The sequence below is a fragment of the Adiantum capillus-veneris genome, chromosome 7 (assembly GCF_014529385.1).
Source record: "Adiantum capillus-veneris isolate H3 chromosome 7, ASM1452938v2, whole genome shotgun sequence".
Lineage (NCBI taxonomy): Eukaryota > Viridiplantae > Streptophyta > Polypodiopsida > Polypodiales > Pteridaceae > Adiantum > Adiantum capillus-veneris.
Genome location: NC_140937.1, coordinates 90,045,614 through 90,056,280, shown reverse-complemented (window position 1 = coordinate 90,056,280; position 10,667 = coordinate 90,045,614). Strand labels below are relative to the sequence as shown.

The following is a 10,667-nucleotide window of genomic DNA, read 5'->3' as shown; positions in this document are numbered from 1 at the left end:
CAATTGTATTGTAACTATTACATTTGCAAAGCTTAACAAGTGATTTTTTCTATGATGTGTATAATTATCATTGATTTATTTTCGTCAATTTACTTTCGTCCAATTACTTTTGTCAGTTTTGTATCTTTATATTGCAAATGATACTATGCATGATGGAATTAATGGTTATATTGTCTTGTGGGTGACTACTTTGGGTCTATATCTTGCACCTTTTTCAAAGGTGAATCTGGGCTTATCTTGGATTCATTTAGGTTTACTCTATTTTGGAAACATTCAATATTGTTGATAGGTGGTAGGGCATTCAATGCCCTGCCTGACAAAAAATTTTACTGTCAGACATCGTTATAAGCGTCTCTATATAAGGTTTTGCTACATCGCTATATTGAATGCGCTGCCACCCAAAAAGTTATACTCTCGAGCGTCACTATAACCGTCTCTATATAAGGTTCTGATATGTCGCTATAGCCTTTCTACAGAAGGATTGTAACCGTCTTTATATGCATCATTATATAGCCACATGCATAGCGATGCATATAGCGACGATTATAGCCACATTCCCATAGCGACGCTGTTAGCGATGGTCTTAGCAACGCCGGGGAGTATAAAAACCAAATGTATTTCCGTCGCTAAAAGCGTCACAAGCGCACATAACCTCTTGTAGTGTATTAAGTTATTTTCCTTACTCTTATAATAGAGTCTAGAGCACCATTGAAGGAGAAAAAAAGCCGATCGAGGATCAAGGCTAAGATAAACGGGAGTGCAACCTTGAAGTACATTGGAAGGCAATCCAATTTGAAGATTTATTGAGAGGGGTTCATCTGAGCCTACACTAAAGGAGGGCATTTTCTACTTAGTTTCATCATTAAATACTTTTGGACTAATCGAGTTGAATTATCATAGTCTCTCTATTCTCACTATTTGTGCAAATGTTACCATGTTTTATTTTTGTTCTCATGACAATGTTTTCCATATGGGCTGATGGTTTTTGCATTGAGGGTGAAATTTTGAGAGAGAACTTGAGCCCATCAACGATCTTGGGATGTCTAAGGGCATCGGGATAGCTTATATGTTATTATATGGTGCTTTGAAGGGTCAAAGGTGAAAATATTTGATTGCATGCGTTTGTGGTAGGGTGTATGCAGCTAGGGTTGGTTGGGTGAGGGCTTGGGCAGTGCTATAGAGAGGCATTCAATCAGCGTGTTGGGTGTTTTTCCATTTCCCCCTTTCCATCTTGTGGTGCCCCCATTGAGGATCATGCTGATCACTCAAGTGATAGTGTGGTGCAATAACATGGTGCCAGATTGTCAGTTAGTGTTCTAAGGTGAGCAAGATTCTGAAGATTGGATATCTCTAGATGTTGTTGATGCGGATGGTGACTGACAAAGCCAAGTCAAGGGATGTGCCACTGGTGATGCGGGGGAAGGCCAAAGCTTGCTTCGAGGGATTGGAGGTTCCGGATCGGCAGTCAGGGAAGGGAATTCGAACTAGGTTTATTACATACTTCCTATAGAGGAATTCCTCTACATATTTGGACACAAAATTGAAGGTTTTGAAGCAAGATATAAGTGGTGAGTTTGCAACCTTTTTGAAGCAATATGAAGATATTTGTCAGCAATTAGAAGCTGCTAAACAATTTTGAGGCAACGACTACTTCAAATTAGAGAGGTTTTCGAGTGCTTACATCCCAAGATTCGAGAGAAGGTCGAGTTTGATGGTGCAGAGGCCTATGAGTATGCAATGTATGTCGCCAAAGTGAAGAGTAGAAAGATGAAGAAGAACTTGGAGATGGGTTTGCTCCAGCATAGTGATTATGTAGTTGTTTCGATGACCCTGCAACATGCAGTGCAGGTAAAAGCAGTTTACAGTTGCCGACATGCAGCGGTTGCAACTTCTCCATGGGTAAGCTCTATTACATATCGTGTTTCATTGGTGTCTCCTATGTGTTATACATACATGCCTTCAAAGGAGCATCTTATCAACAAGGATGAAGGGTTCGTAAACAAAGATATGCATAAAGAGGAGACAACAAATGCCGTGGGTTCTCAGGTATTGATAGAGAGGAAAGATCATCATGTAGTAGAGGAGACCAAGCCAACCATGGAAGCGTAAGAGGCTCCAATTGTAGAAACAGGTACAAAGCTAGAAGTTTCAAGGCAGAAGCGAATGATGTCCAAGATCATGGGGGTGGGCAAGCCTCCTCAGAGAAGCATCAAGAAAAAGATGTAGGTACAGACACAATTTATGGCGAAGAGATACTTGGCGATTCTCTTCTACTTGACAAGGAGGTAGGTGATAAGTTCCACTCTCCCTTGCCTGATTAGATAGTAGACACCATCGATGAGAAGAAGGGTAGAGCAACGTCCATGCAAGAAGTATTGGTTGGGCAATTTGGCTCAACATGTACAGGCAAAGTTGTCAAAGAAGTCGAGCCCATGGACTTGGGATTGATGATGCACTACAAGACGTGCTTAATAGTAGCGACGCTCGTAGTGCGACACTCAAAAATGAAAAAGCACGGCGTCGCTATAGGCATTGCTATGAGTGTCGCTATGTTAAAAGTAACATAGTGATGCCTATAGCGACGCATATAGTGATGCCGCCAAGGCTAAAAAAAATAACCGAGAGCGTTCGAAAACTCAGATCTCATATCTGAGTTTTCGACGCGCGCTCAAGCAAGCAAGGTAACGCTCTCCCTCTCTCTCTCTCTCTTTCTTCTCCACACACACACACACACACACACACGAGGAGAGGAAGGAGAGCCAGGTATGCTCCTTCCCTCTCCTCACTCTCATGTTCCTTTCCCCTCTTTCTCTCTCCCTCTCTCTGTCTCTCTCACACACACACACACATGAGGAGGGGAAGGAGAGCCATGTATGCTCCTTCCCTCTCCTCACTCTCATGGTCCCTTTCCCTCTTTCTCTCTCCCTCTCTCTCTTTCTCTTGCCCACACACACGCACACACACATTGTGTTTTTGAGAGAGAGAGAGAGAGAGAACGAGAGAGAGAGAGAGAGAGAGAGAGAGAGAGAGAGAGAGAGAGAGAGAGAACGAGAGAGAGAGAGAGAGAGAACGAGAGAGAGAGAGAGAGAGAGAGAGAGAGAGAGAGAGAGCACAAGCATAAACAAAAAACGCACACACACATGCATAAACAAAGAAAGCACACACACATTGACAGAGGAAAAGAGAGAGAGAGCATGCATAAACCAAAACCGCGCACACATACATGCATAATTAAAGAATGCACACACACATTGAGAGAGAGAGAGAGAGAGAGAGAGAGAGAGAGAGAGAGAGAGAGAGAGAGAGAGAGAAAGAGAGAGAGATATAAAACAAAGAGAGAGAGAGATAGAGAGAGAGAGAGAGAGAGAGAGAGAGAGAGAGAGAGAGAGAAAAGAAGAAGAAGAAGAGAGTCTTAACATCATAGGAAACTATCCCAAGAGACCTTAAAGATCTAGTCGACAGGAGTTGAACTCAAGACATGTTATTCATAAGGGAAATGGCATAACCAATCTATCGCACTTCAGTGATAGAAAAGTTATACCATTTTTCTCCTTTTTTTTATTGGCGTGCACACACACCCACACACACACCCGAGAAGAAGAGAGTTTAATTTAACGTCGTCGGAAACTAATTAAAGAGACCTAAAAATCTAGCCGACGAGGAGTTGAACTCAAGACTTGTTATTCAAGAGGAAAATGGCATAACCAATCTACCACACTTGGGTGATAGAAAAGTTATACCATTTTTCTCTTTTTATTGGCACACACACACACACACAAGAAGAAGAGAGTTTTAACGTTGTAGGAAATTATCCCAAAAGACGTTAAATATTAGGTTAGATGTAGACTTACGTTAAATTAGATTTAGGTTTATTAATTTAGATTTATTTATGTTATATTAGATTAGATTTAGGTTATTTAAGGTTAGAAGAAATGGTGAGAACATTTCCTGCGCTCATAGCCTCGACAGTCCATGAGGACCAGCAATTCCACCTACATGTTCGACTGCTGCTACCATATAATAAGCCGTCATGTTCAGCTGATGGAAGAGAAAATTGAGCCTACACAGAAATTAGTGATGCAAGATGACGATTCCAAGGGTCACACACACACACACACACACACCACATCCCGTCAAATCTAGATTAAGAATTAAGTGCCTTGAGCAGACATCACCTACATTGCAAGAATGGCGTACCTGCATGCTACAAACGAAGATCTACTGTGAAAAGATGTTAAGATGTTGTGAAATGCTACAACTAGAGAAGAGGCAAAGGGGTTTTGTCCACTACATGCAGTATCATGTATACGTGGGTGTGTAGATTTCTTGTACCCACAAATATAGGCATTGACCAATAAAGACGAGATTATAACCCGGTGGTTCTGATCTCCGTGCACCTCTAGACCGAGGTGTGCGGGGATTGGACATGACTAGAGAATGTGAGGTAGTTTACAGTGTGAACAGAGAGAGAGAGAGAGAGAGAGAGAGAGAGAGAGAGAGAGAGAGAGAGAGAGAGAGAGAGAGAGAGAGAGAGAGAGAGAGAGAGAGAGAGAGAGAGAGAGAGAGAGATAAAAGACGAAGAATGCCAATAGAAGATTAAATTTGTTGTCCAAGTTATAAGAGTTTTACCCTCATTATGAGTAGTGACGAGGATGTGGGGCCGTCCAACCAAAACACCTATCTCTCAACGAGGATTTTATGTCATTGTAACCATTGCAAGCATGCTGTGCGACGGACAAGGCGCGTTTCTTTGCAGCACGTTCACGAATTTGGCGAGTTAGATCCATCTATTATAGATCGAGTTGTTGCCAATTATAACTCGTCGGACTCTGACGCTGGCCAATAGGCAGAAATCTTGCAACCCAATAGATGTGTTCGTAGGCGCATTGGTCAAGCAGCATATGTGAGGCCACGAGATGTAGCCTTTGATAGCTCAGGGGATGATCATGCAGACCACATTCCCAACGAGGCAGTGTTTGAGCTCGAGATTGATGAAATGATCGAGCATGGATTCAAAAAGACTTGTCTATGATGATATGAAAAGTGAAGCCGATACGCCATTGTATAACGGAGCACGTGTGTCTAGATTGAAAGCACTCCTGGTTCTTCTCAACATGCAGACAAAGTTTGGATGGAGTGACACTAGCGTCACAGCGCTTTTTAGGTGATCTATTACAATTAGTTTACTTTAATAAAACTCTAAATGTATAATGATCTGATAGATTTTTACACAATTGTACCATATTTTTATGTTGTGTAGATTGCTCAAAGAGCACATACTACCAGATGATAATGTGATGCTAGATTCTCGAGAGGAGCCCAAGAACGCAAAGTAAAAGACCATTCGATCTTTGCGGACCCCCACTGGCGTAATGCACTCGCTCCGAATGTGTTTTACTAAAGAAGGAAAGCTTACCGGTTTGAAGTCACACGACTGGCATAAAATGTGTCAGGTATGTTCATAGTGGAATATATCATAGTGAGAATTGTGTAACAAATTTGTGTGTGGACTTTAATATCATTGCTACACGTGTTTTGCAGTTTATTTTACCGGTTTCCATTGAGGGATGTTTGTCTCTTGACGTCCGTAACACAATCTACAAACTTGCAAAGTTGGTGCAATGGATCTCACAAAAGGAGATAAACGTAGACTCCATACCATTCACCAAACTAAACGCTGAGGAGGTTGTGTGCATGTTTGAGAAACATTTTCCTAGTACCATGCTAACCATTCAAGTGCATCTTCTTGTTCACATAATTGATGAGGTGGAAATAGTTGGCACAATACATTCCAGATGGATGTTCTTTTTAGAACGTTTCATGAAAACGCTCAAGGAATATGTGCGTCAGAAGGTACGTCCAGAGGATGGCATGGCAGAAGGTTGGCTAGTATCAGAGTCCCTAGTGTACATTGGAGAGTGGCTAGATGGATTTGATAAAGCCCGGGACACGCTATGGTGAACCATAGATGATGAACGCATATCTGGAATTGTCATGTGCAATCTCGGTGTTGAGAAGAAGATGACGGAATATCTAGAGGCTAAAATCAACCGATTTTGCATGCTTCACAATCCAGTCATGCAGAAGTGGATTTCACAATATGAGGATGCAAAGCAAGAGCGACAAAGGGCAAGAATCGAGTGGAGACGGGGAAGATGACCACCGATGCACTATCCAACGGGTCTGGAGAGCCTACCAACATTCATGAGCTTATAATTAAGATGGTTGCACAACCAATTGAAAAGCGCACAACAGTGCGGTGAAGAAGTGACTGAGGAAGAGTGGGAGTAATCTAGGGGTTGCGGGACCAAGGTAAGTTTTCAATGTATGACTAGTAACTTTCTAGATGTTTGAACGGCCACTCATAATCTTTGTTGGTTGTAGTATAAGTCATACACAGCAGCATGGTGTAAAGGTCGACATTTTAGGGTGGAACGGATCGACAAAAAACGTTTTACTCAAGATTGTGGAATCATGGCAAAATTTGAACAGTCTAGTCGACGACGGTCCTCTGATGCAGATCTTGTGGTGGCGGAACGCACTTACTACGGCACGCTACAAGAGATTTTGAGGATCGATTATAGAGGATTTTTTTATCGACTTGTTCGATGTGCAATGGTTCAAGATAATCATGGAGGGTCGCAACGCTACTGTGCGTAGAGGAGAGTCTGGTTTTCTTGAGATGGATTCAACTAAGAAATGGACTGACCTAAGAGACACTTTCGTACTACCCAAGCATTGTGAACAAGTAAGTATGTAAATAGTTAAAGTCCCATTTTAGAATTTATGTGCTTGGAAGCTCTCATGTAAGTTATGTGACTCTGGCAGGTGATATTTCATCCCACAAAGTCTACATCAAACTGGTGGTACATCATAGAGGTAGCCCCTCGTAGTGCACGGACGTATGAAGGCTACCATGTGCCAATCACAGTGACATCAATGGAGGAGATCGAAGAAGATGCTCAGTCAGAAGCCGTGGAGGTGGTGCTAGACAAACATCAAGCTGCTACTCTCTATGGGGTGCATGCAGAGGATCTACAAAATGAAATAGAGGACATCTGTTTAAACGGAGAGATCTATATAGATATAGTAAGTTATGATGAGCTATGCGAGGATGAGCGAGAGATCTCTTAAAGCCATAAAAAATATTGTATTTGAACAATTTTGCTCTGTTTTGTAAATTCAGAGTTATGCACTTGCCTCTTCCATCACTCAAGTTGAATAGAAGAAGAACGCTTTCTATTGCTGCTAGCCTTTGAACATTCCAAATCTACAAGAACATTCAAGTTCTTGTACGATTCTCCGGCTCTTTAAGTATTTGCATCATTGCATCATTACGTCATTGTACTTATATACGTCATTTCGTCATTGTATTTAATGGTCTTTGCGTCCACTCCAGGTACGTATGCTCTAGGTATGTTCTCATAAGCGGAGACGACGAGCACCTCCTCCTCTCTCTCTCTCTCTCTATATCTCTCTCTCTCTCTCTCTCTCTCTCTCTACTTGTCCATGTTTTCTACTCCATTCATTCAATATTAAGTTTAAATGTTTGTGTGTTTAATGCAGGTATGGATGATGAGGAGTTTCTTTCTTCTTTGTCACCCCAGCAGAGACCGTGGTACGTGGAGCGTCATCGCTCTGGCGCACCATCGCACGTTCCTACTCCATCCGCATCTCCCTCTGTTTCCGAGTCCTCAGCCCGCTCCGAAGCTTTAGTGTCGAGACGAGACGATCTTCACACTCGTCTAGGCACCGGTGCTCTAGTGGTGGCGGTGGCGGTGGCGGTTGTTGTGGGGGTGGCGCCACCGATGCCTCGACATCGCCTTGTGTTCGATGAGGCTCTTTACCCTCCCCTTCTTTGCCCGTCCCGACACCAGCCATAGCATCGCCATTGACACCAGGTTTTGCGCGGCTGAGTGCCGTTCCCCGCAGCTACACACCACTAGCTACTCCTCTAGGCATAAGCATTCCGAAGTGCAAAAAGCAATCAAGCATGGGTGGAGCAGACCAGATTGGCTGGCCAAAGAAGATTGGAAGAATGCAAAGAAAGAAGCACGCGAGAATCCCGACAAGTGGAAGCAAAAAAAGGATGCAGCCAGAGCGTGAGTAGAGGCAGGGAGCTCACACCACTTGGAGAGCGGCGGGTGGGCATCATTTGAGGCCGATTTTGTAAGTGTTTTCGCATCTATGTTTGATAGTTTAGGATTTATGGTATTTGAAATTCTAACATAATGGATTCTTTGTATGTTTTGACAGTGGTCGTTTATAGGACGTGATCCCACACCGTACGAGCGTGAGTACGCACGCAAGAAGGGCTTAAACGCCCTTATAGACATCCTGACTTCTTTTCTATTTATTGTATTGTTTTATAAACGTCGCTATATGTTTATACTTACAAAAATCTATCTTATTGTTTTTTTTTGCAGAATCCGACAGATACAGCGCTTTGACGCGATGAGACGTCTGATTAGATGAGGTCAGTTTAGCCATAGCTAGATAGCATTAGTTTCTTTTTGTCATAGATTATGTATCATGAGATGACTTTTATACGTCTTTTTGAAAACCATGTATATTTTTATTATAATGACAATGGTTTGTAACTATTACATTTGCAATGATTAACAATCAAGTGATTTTGATGCTGTGTATAATTGTCATTGATTTACTTTCATCAATTCACGCTTGTCATTTTTGTATCTTTATTTTGCAAACAATACGTACTATGGATGATAGAGTTAATGATTATATTGTCTTATGGGTGACTATTTTGGGTCTATATTTACCTTTAGACTTCTTTTCAAAGGTAAATAGACAAATGAAACATTCAATATGGTTGATGGGTGAATGCCTTGCCACCAAATTTTTTTCATCTCGGGCGTCGCTATATTAGGCTCTGCAACGTCACTATAAGCGTCGCTATTGATGGCCCTGCAACGTCGCTATATGCGTCGCTATATAGCGACGCTTATAGCGACTTCCATAGCGACGTTTCGGTATTGATGCTAATAGCGACGCCGAGGGTTATAAAAACCCAGTGTATTTCCGTCGCTAAAAGCGTCACAAGAGCACACAACCTCTTGTAGTGATGAGAGATTACGTGCAAACAGGTTTGTTCCAATTGGTGGATGGTTATGCTTTTAAGGATTGCTTTTTAGCAAGTTACAATATGCGAGATACTATACTCTTTCCAAGGAGTTTCTGATATAAAGACCTCTTCAATGGATATTGGTGTGGTTGCCAGGGATGCAGGAGTCCTTACATGGATGGAGATGCTTCTCGTGTGCATGAAGACCATTACTGGATACAGGTTCCAGCTAGCAGTTATTGTGAAGATATGCTTTGCGGTTTTACGATTGCGGTTGCCAATGCATTAAGGTCACATGCTAGGGGTGCGTTACAAACGGATGGCAATGGTCAATGTCGCCAATTTGATCCAGGTGGTGTCTACATCATGTGTTGGGGAGCCTATGGCTTTCCATTTCATCCAAGAGGGTGGTCTAGCTGATAATATCCCTCTCTATCTCTTTCTGCTTATGTACATACTATATATCATCTTTTTCTTATGCAGATTTATCTTATCTAAATAATATTGTGGTTGAGCATAAATGCTCAGCTAGGTGGTGGGCAATGATGGTGCAGACAAATTTGGTAGACCCAGGGAGAGCTCAAAAGCAGGCGTTTGGAAGCTAGCAAGCGGATGGCAAGGTGGTTGAAGCTACTCTTGATGCAAGGTATGGCCCGCATTGCCGAGAAGTGTATCTCAAATGTGGATTTTAGAAGACCAAATGTGGTTTTCAACCTCAACCGATTGAGATACCTAGATTTGTCAAAAGTTTGTTAGATGCCACTGTCAGCTAGTGGCATGATATTTACTATGTTGAGTGTTTTCACTATTTTGGCGATGTCAAAGCTCTCCTGATGCATAAAGCCCAATGGTTAGCAGCATGCCAATCGGATGTTATGATAGACGGTTGCGGTTTGAAGGTTGTCATCCTCAAAGCAGTCGTGCTCTTCCTGGAGTGGTGTGTGAGATTAACACTGACCAGTTTGGGCATTATCCACTCTAAAGGTGGGTTTTATGAAGCGTTTTTTGGATCGGCAGCTTGTGGCGCGTGAAAGGTCGTCAATTTGAAGACTTTTTTTAAAGCTAAACCTCAAGCTGGAAGAAAAATAACGGCGTGGACAGGTGGTGACTGCATGGGAGAACCACCAGAATCATGGAGGAAACTGGGGTCGCCATAAGGGGCATGATAGTAAAGGGTGGCGGCATACTATAACCGGTTTTTTCTCGCATGGGAAACAATGAGAGGAGGCGACATGCAGCAGCTCGCTCAGCGGCACAGGGGGGCGGGCTGAAAGGAAGTACCTGAAGATTGCGCTACTGGCTGAGAGCAGTTGGTTGTGAGCAGATGAAGGAAGAAGGATACGACACCAAGGCAGGAGAGTAGGCTGCATATAAGGAGTTCTGAGAGAGATCATGAAAAGGGGCACGTTGCCATGTAGCAAGGGGAGTTATTTTTCAAGGTAAGTAGACGTCGAGAGGCTGCAAGGAGAAGGTGCATGCAACAAGGTCTTTTCCCACTTGAAATCACCATATGGGATACCACATTCCTATGGTTTATCCCGTTAAATGCCAAATTCCCTTAAGTGGATCTTTGTGGGAATAA

At 42.7% G+C, this 10,667-nt stretch overlaps 1 pseudogene; it reads left to right on the top strand.

Annotated features, from left to right (window-relative positions):
- Positions 1-1,278: 1,278 nt before the first annotated feature.
- On the top strand, positions 1,279-9,690 carry LOC147454207 (uncharacterized; annotated as a pseudogene).
- The last annotated feature ends 977 nt before the right edge of the window (positions 9,691-10,667 follow it).